The 8,313-nt window shown below is 45.5% G+C and overlaps 1 protein-coding gene across 1 annotated transcript in view; it reads left to right on the top strand.

Moving 5' to 3' along the window:
• The first annotated feature begins 1,798 nt into the window (after window positions 1-1,798).
• The window catches only part of Rap1b (RAS related protein 1b), a 31,378-nt gene continuing 24,863 nt past the window's right edge, over window positions 1,799-8,313 (top strand). The window contains exon 1 of the mRNA NM_024457.2: window positions 1,799-1,942. The gene's annotated coding sequence lies outside the window, so the exon portion shown is untranslated. The remainder of the gene's footprint in view (window positions 1,943-8,313) is intronic.

Below are 8,313 nucleotides of genomic sequence, written 5' to 3'. Positions count from 1 at the left end.
CAATTATTGAAATAGGTAATACTTAAGTAATACAAACCATGAAGCAGCTGGAAAACGCTGCTATCAAAAACTTGTCAGGGAGGAGGAGGGCTCAGCAGGACAAAGGGCTTGTTACCCAGGCAGGAGAACCGGGGTTTCCAGTTCAGTCCCCCTGCAGTCACATAAGAATCCAGAGTGGTGGGAATGGAGACAGGAGACTCCCTTGAGATTGGTGGCCAGCCACTCAAGCCTAATTGGTGAGGTTCAGTGAGAGACCCTGTTTCAAAACAACTAAGTGGAGAGCGACAGAAAATAACCTGTTCACCTCTGGCTTCTGTGTGCCCACAGGCGAGGGCACAAGCGTGCAGAAGCACACACAACTGTCAATTATGGGTTTTTTCTTTTTTTGTTGTTCTAAAGGTTGAACCTACTACACTCGGACACTTGCTAGACAAGTACTGGATCATTAAGCTATGCCCCCCCCCTTTTTTTAACTTCTTGAGAATCTCACAAAACCGTTTAGGTTGGCTTTAACTTACTCTGTGGCCTCAGCAACCTAGAATTTGCAAGGAGCCACCTCCTGCTCAGTCTGCAGAAGAAAGAGGTGTGCTCTTACAGACTGGCATCCTGAGACCCAGCTATAATTCTTTCTTACTCGCTCACTTAACTCAGGTTAGCGTAGTGGTCACGTCTCCATTTCTCTTCTAGGGTTCGTTAAATTTCCAGAATAATTTGTACAGGGAGGGCCAGCTAAATTGCCTACTCCTTTCAGTACTTTCCTCTCAAGTTTTGTTCATCAAAACCTTTTCCCTCGCTGGCAGTGGTGGCGCATGCCTTTAATCCCCAGCACTCCATACGTAGAGGCAGGTGTATCTGAGATGAAAGCCAAGCTGGTCAACATAGCAAGGTCAGGCCAGCCAGGACCACGCAATGAAGAGAGCGTAATCAGAGCAGAAACAAAGTCTTCCAAACAAAGCTCTGATAGCATGATTCTCATATTAAAGGTGATGGTGAGAAAATATTCTAATTACCTAGATCGATGTAAGTTCTTGTGCTCTTTGGAACAAGTCATTTTTGGACAGAGCTTTTCGGAGTCACATCATAGACTGACATCTATGAGTAATCTATAAAGTCATGAAGGCGCCCCAGGCATGCTCTTCCATGAACCAATTATTTTAATTCTATAAACTGTTCACTTAGGCACAGGCCATAAGCATGCTTTGGAATCCTCCATTCGCGAACTGCGTCTGGCAGGGTAATTTGGACAGCTGGCCCTGCTTAACACACCACAGGCTGAAATACTTGTCAAACCTAAAGAAAGGCCATTTGAAAAATGAAAAGCTGCCCTCGCGCTCTGGGAGTGGGAACTGCTGCTCTGTTACTTCCCCAGCACAAAGGACCACGCGAACACCGACGGTCTGGGGGCGTTGGCGACTGTGCACTCGGAGGCCCCGCGAAGGCGTCAGAGGTTTCCAAGCCCCTGAGCTCCCCGTTACCCGCTGGGGTCGAAACGGATGCGCTCCGCTGAGGCTGACACCGATTATGTCGGACAGCCCAGCCAGCGGGGGGCGAGGCCGACCGCAGCAACGAGACGCAGGGCAGGGGAGAAGGGCCACGGCCGGAGCCGGCGACCGAGAGCCGGGGCGAGGCCCACTGCGAGGCGAGCACGACGAGACCCCGCCCCCCTCCGCCAGGGCCCGCCTCGGCCCCGCCCCTTCCCGGGCTGCGCTCCTGCGCGCCCCGCCCGCGGGCGGAAGCGAGAGCGAGGCTGAACGCCTGACGTCAAGGCGACACCGCCAAACCTCGCCCAGAGTCAGGCGTGGAAAGCAGCCCGAGCGGCGGCGGCGGCGGCGACGGCGACGGCGGCAGCGGCAGAGACCGCCGTGGCGCCGGGAGCAGCGACCCGAAGGGAACGCGCGGCGACGGCGAGGGCGACGGCGGCGACCCGGTGACAGCGCGAGAGGTGGGCGCGGGGTGCGTGCGTGGCCGCGAGGCTGGCGGGGGGCCGGGCGCCGGCTGAGGGGAGAGGTGGGGTGCGGCGCGGACCGGGCGGGGCAGCCCGATGGCCCCCGCGGCGGCGAGGGTGGCCCGGGCGCGCGGCAGGTGGCTGGCGGGGGGCCCCCCGAGTCCCTCGCTCGCTTCGGCGGGGCGCGCCGCCTCGGGGCGGCCGGGGAGGAACCGCGGCCGCGGCGGGGGAGCAGCGCGCTTTGCGGAAGGGGTCAAATGTCTGAAATATGGCGGAGGAAGTGAGCGCCCGAGGAGCCCCCACCCGCCTGCCCGAGGCCCCCGCAGCCTTCCCCGCCGCGCCCCGCTCCCCGCCTCGGCGGTGGGTGGAAGTTAGAGCGGAAACCAGAAAGTTGTCCTCTGCGGACACCCGGGCTTCTCCCAGCCCGGGGCCGGGCGGGCGGAGCAGCGTCGCGAGGGGGGGCGGGGGGACCACTCCCCGGCGCCCCGCGGGCTCGAGCCTGACAGGGAAAAAGTTTGCCCGGATCGGGGCTGGCTTGCTTCATTTGTTGCGGGAAGTGGCAGGAGGAAGGCAGCGGAGCGAGCCCCACCTAGTCTGGCAGCCGCCACCGTGCAGAGGGAAAAAAAAAATGTTAAAGGGGCCTTTCCTTCGTCAGCAAGAGGAAATCTCTTTTTCTCTTGCAGAGAGAAAAATCCAGGAAGTTTGTCCTCTTCTCCTTTTTTTTTTTTTTTTCTTTTCGCCATCTCGAGGTGTCTGATTCTGAAACTGACTTATCAGCGCCGTGAATTTGGGAACTAGGCCCTCGGGATTTTCCTTGGGGTGGAGGGGGGCGGGAGGAGAAGATGCCTTTGGAAGAAACATCTTCGCTTAAGAGTTTTGAGCAGATGGGATTGCTTTCCTTTCGCTTGCCCCCTCCCACCCCCCAATGCTTTAGAAAGATATTTTGGCCCTGCGACTCTCGACTCGTGTGCATACAAGCACTTCTTTATTACAGTAATAGGAACTCACATTTTTTTTTTTTACTAAGTTGAAAGTTGACATTACGATGCAGGCTGGACTTTTCAATATTTTAAAAATCAATTGAGTCTCGTTGAAATGTTTGCTTTGCTGGCAGTGTGTATTAATATATACCGAGTGCCTCTAGCTTGTAAATTCATTTTTTTTTCAGTTTTCTTTTGTATAATTAGAACGTTGTCGAGACTTGCCTGAAAGGAGTTTATCTTAGCAAGAAGTAACTTAATTGAATGGAGAAATTCTTTTAATTTAAAGCCCTTACCACTCTTAAAGCCTGATATGAAGTCAGTGTATTAAGTCATAATAGAGTCATGGGGCTTTTTAGGGCCGGAAAGAGACTCTTTAAATCATCTGGTCCCACCCTGTCGTTTCATGAGGAGGAAACTAAGGCCTAAAATAGATAACCAATTACCTGAGTCTGCTGATTTGTAAAGCCGTGGTCTATCCATAAAGGACAATCCACAGGAAGCAATGTGACTTTTTTTTTTTTTTAATTGTGAATTACATCTTGGTAGAGATTATTGGTCCCATTATGCTCTCTTCTCCAAGAGTGCCATAGTTAGCTAAATGGTATGGAATACGTCAACCCCTTAGGTAGTTTCATCCCCTGGTTTTGGTTAGAGGAAGTTAATACTCCGAGGAGGAAATAATTTTAACTTAGAGACACAGAATCCCAAATGACAGTCTTGTTTGATATCCATACTTTTAATCTCTGTAGTACATTATATTCCCTTGTACTTTCTTGTTTGACACAGAAGTTCAGTGACCTTATCTGTGGAAGCTGCAAAGTAAAATCAAAAGGACATATAGTTGCTTGTGCTATAATGTATCGAACCTCAGATTAACATCTGAAGGGCCCCATGCTAAGCCGGCTTAATTTTTAGTCTGTGGTCTGGGACACAGAAATGATGAACGTGTCTTTCTTCTTTTTCTGTCTGTCTTACCACTGTTCTTTCCGTGGCTTGTATCACTTCCTGTCTTCTGTTACTGTTGTGTGTGTTTCTCTGTTCTACCAAGTTGTAAGGTCCAAGGAAGGGGTAGATTTCTTCTGCATGCCTCAAATGACTAGCATGTCGCTGTTACATAGACACTCAGATGAAAGTTCAGTAGAGTTCATTGAACACACCATGAGAATAGGAATTCTGCTTTACTCTTAGTCCCTAGCATTTTACCTGGGCACATAGTGATGTTTGGGACTTAATTCAGAGACTAAAGAGAACAGTGTAATCATTTTAAAAAGAATTAAACATTTTCTTTGGGAATCTCTCACTTTCCACGTTGATCATTTTATCATTGGTCATTTATAATGATTCCAGTATTTTCTTTTGACCTATACAGGGAAAGTGAGCCCTCCCACTAAAGAGCCTATAAGAGTAACAAGTTGAAATAAAGAATCCTTTTTAAAAGATTTATTTATATGAGTACACTGTAGCTGTCTTCAGACACACCAGAAGAAGGCATCAAATCCCATTACAGATGGTTGTGAGCCACCATGTGGTTGCTAGGAGTTGAACTCAGAACCTCTGGAAGAGCAGTCAGTGCTCTTAACTGCTGAACCATCTCTCCAGCCCTTTTTGTTTGGTTTGTTTTGTTTGTTGTTTGTTTGTTTGTTTTGAGACAGGGTTTCTCTGTGTAGCCCTGGATGTCCTGGAACTTACTCTGTAGACCAGGCTGGCCTCGAATTCAGAAATCCACCTGCCTCTGCCTCCCAAGTGCTGGGATTAAAGGCGTGCACCACCACCACTGCCCCCTTTTTTTAAAGTGGTGCGAGGCATGGTATTTTGCAGCTGTGATCCCAGCAGTTAAGATTGAAGCAGGAGAATTGCCATAAATTTAAGGCTAGCCTGGGCTAGTGAAACCTGGTCTATAAATAAATATATGAATAACTTGATCTATGTACGTAAAGGTCTTTGAAGAACTTAGTGCTTATGCAGAGATTGATAACATATAACTGTATGTGCTGTTTTACATGTAAAGTCTTAAGATTGGCATGGGAAGCTTATGTTCAGCTCTTAGGTATGTAATAGTTATGGAAAAATTAACGCGTGACAACAGACAGAACTTAGCTGATCTTACGTCCACCTCCCAAGTATAGTTTACATTTGGCATTTTATAATTGAATGTCAAGGAGATCTCATTGATTTACATGTGTCATTCCCAGAAAATAAAGTGTTCAAGGTTAGTTTAGGGTTTATACACTAAATAGTCAAAGACTATTTCTCTTTAAAATGTTAACATATGGTCACTAAAAGTCTGTAGAAACTCATCTTTCTGGCTGGGGATGTGGCTCAGTGGTCAGTGTTTGCCTCTCTTGTCCAAGTTGCTAGCTTCAGTCCCCTCGCTGAAAAAAATTCCTCAATTTCCTAAGGCTTTTTAGTTGTGACTAAATATGTTTTGTGAGTTTGGTTTGGTTGGTTCACATGGGAAAGGTATGTGTTGTTTTGTTTCTATTTGTTTTCCTTCTTCCCCCCCCCCCCCCCCCGCCCCCAACTACCCCCAACAAGAACAGTGTCTTAAGTCCTGTAGTGTCTTGGTACATTGTAGCATTAGATACAATTTTTATTCAGCTGTAAGCAGCATTGTGCTGTCTTATACTTAATGCTAATCTTTGTAGTACTTGTAGATATTTTGGAGTGGTGTTGAAAGGTTCTGATTACCACTGGAGGACTAAAGTCTTTAGATTAATTCCTTAGAAATCTCAAGAATATCCTGGGAACAGTAGTTACAAAGAATAGAATAAAAGGCTGAGATACTCAGGGGTAAGAGTGCTTGCTGCTCTGGCAGAGGGTTCCAACCTGAAGTGGGTTCCCAACACCTATGCTGGTTTCTTCACAACCACTTTTAAGTCTAGCTCCAGGGGATCCAGCAGCCTGTCTTCTGGCCTCCTCAGATACCCACAGGCAGGCGCTCTCACTCACACACAGATATACTCTGGTACACATAAATAAAAGAGACACTAGAAGGAATTTATCCATTTATAGTAAAAGTTTGACTTGCTGTGTAATCTGTTGCCCTATGTTTGAAACCACTTAACTGGATTCTAAGATTGATCCCTTTAGCAATAGATTTTGCAAGAAAATGTATTTTTTGTATTTTGTGGAAAGTTAATCAGGGTTTTTGTCACCTTAAAAATAGCACAATTTTAAAATTCATCAAGAAAAAGAACTTTACTTATTTTCCGTGCTTCATAAACAATACCATGCTTACTCCTAATGTTCAAATTGAGGGTACACAGCAGTTGGTTAAATTGAGGGTACACAGCAGTTGATTAAAGCCCTAAAACTTACAAAGAAAGAAATAAAATTTAGGGGTAAGTTACAAGGTGCTAAAAGTATACTTAAATTCTCTGAAAATATTTACAACACAGATTACAAAATTTCCATCTGGTTTTTATTATACAGAGTGGTAATATTTTGGAATATTGTACTTAAGATTGGTTACATTGCAGATGCTTGAATTGAAATACACTCATGTCTAGATTAAGAGTATGGCTCTCTAACTATAGTCAGTTTGAATTCTTATACACTGAATGGTTCCTAAGGCTTCTGGTTATTAGCTACTGTTTCATACCGTTGTGCTACTTTATATCGGTGAGACTGTTCAGTCCGAGCTAGGTCAGGCCTTCAGGAGCTAACTTGCTGGATACTTCTTCCAGGGTTGGGGATTGACCTTGAACTTGAGGTGCAGATAGCCAGTTAGAAATGTTAGAGAGCAGCTGTTACAAACATTGCAGAGTTAAAGCTTTTGAAGTAGAAGATTTAAAATTTATTTCAGCAACTAATTTTTCTCCCAGCTTCGTGAGGTGGTCTGTACCTGTATTCCCAGCATCTGAGGAGGCAAAGAAAAAACACCTTCTGTCGGCCTTTGCTGCACTGCAAGTCGGGGCCAGCCTGGGCTATGTGAGACTGTGTCTCTGCATTTTTTTTTTCTTTACTTAAACCATACCTGTTTTGAAAATAAAAAGGGAATTGGTTGCTTCATTGGCGGGTTCGCTCTCCTTCTGTGGTTTTCCTCTTTGTCTTGTGTGATAGGAAAAAGATGAGAGCAATGTTCTGTCCACTTAGCAGTTTCAAGTGGAGCTTGGGGAGGAAGTAGAAAGTTGGGCTAAAGTTGGGCTCTAATTGCCTGTCTTCTGAAGTTCATCCTCACATTAGAATGTAGTTCTCACAATCACAATGATGACTTGCAATGTGAAGGACTCAAACATGGGGCTCTGCACTTGTTAGACAAGGCACTAATCACTTTGGAGTGAATTGGGGGACTTTCTAAGTTCTCATAATGAAACTGGAGGTTTCAATTAAAAAAAAATGTTACAAATGCAAACTCTTCTTATCCACTTAGTAGTTTTAGACAGCAAATAGCCTGTATATTCCATTCCGTACCCTGGGTTTTAAGTTAGCTTGGTGTGCTAGTAGGACACTATATTAATGTGTTAGATACGGATACAAACTATAGGTTTTTAGGTAATGAGTTAACTTCTCAGTTATACAACTCTAGCTCTCTGTGAAATCTTAAATATTGTACTGTTCAGATAAAAGGGGACAAGGCCAAAGTATATGTTTGCCTAATCTTAGAATTTCTCTAATTTGGAGATACTACACAAACTCTGTTGGTATCCAGCTGAGTTTTCAGATGTTTGGCTTTACCGTTGAGTTAAATTATTTGCAGTACAGAAGGTAAGGAGAGAAGAGTCTCTCTTCTCTCCACTGCACTGGTGCTTTGGGAAAACATGTTCTTCCCTCTCTGAAGCTTTTTCTTCCTTGCTTTCCTTGGCAAGAAGACATGGAGATGTTGGACTTGAGGCTAAGCCTCTCTTGTAAATGTTTGTACAGATATCAGACATCCTGTAACACTCGCTCTCTAGAGCATCTATGCTTCCGGCACCTGTAGAATCAATGAAAAGCATATTTTTCAAGTGTCATGTGAGGTGTTATTTTGGAGCAGTTGATTTGCTTTTGAGAAAAGGTCTTACTATATTGCCCAAGCTGGCCTCAAACCTGCCATCCTCCTGCCTCAGCTTTGAGTGGACTGACGTAACATTTGTATTCCCAGACTTGAGGAGGTTTAAATATGAATCATTTTGCTCATTGATTTTCACAGTTATAATCCAAGGAATCCTGCAGATAGCTTAGATGTTTGGAGGGAGTCTGCAAGTACAGGGCTGTTATTGGTGATGATGGTGACGATTGTGATGACAGCAACTCTAAGATATCCTTTGCTCTTTTTTACTATATTGACATTTATTTCTATGATGCAAGACCAACAGTGAGCACAACTTGTGACTCCTTGGAGTAAATTGTCTTAGAGCTCTGGTATATTGTTTACTGCCCTGACTGTTTAAAATGTTCTTGAAG

The sequence above is a fragment of the Mus musculus genome, chromosome 10 (genome assembly GCF_000001635.26).
Source record: "Mus musculus strain C57BL/6J chromosome 10, GRCm38.p6 C57BL/6J".
Classification (NCBI taxonomy): Eukaryota; Metazoa; Chordata; class Mammalia; order Rodentia; family Muridae; genus Mus; species Mus musculus.
The sequence above is the reverse complement of the archived record's forward strand: the minus strand, read 5'-3'. Positions and strand labels throughout refer to the sequence as shown.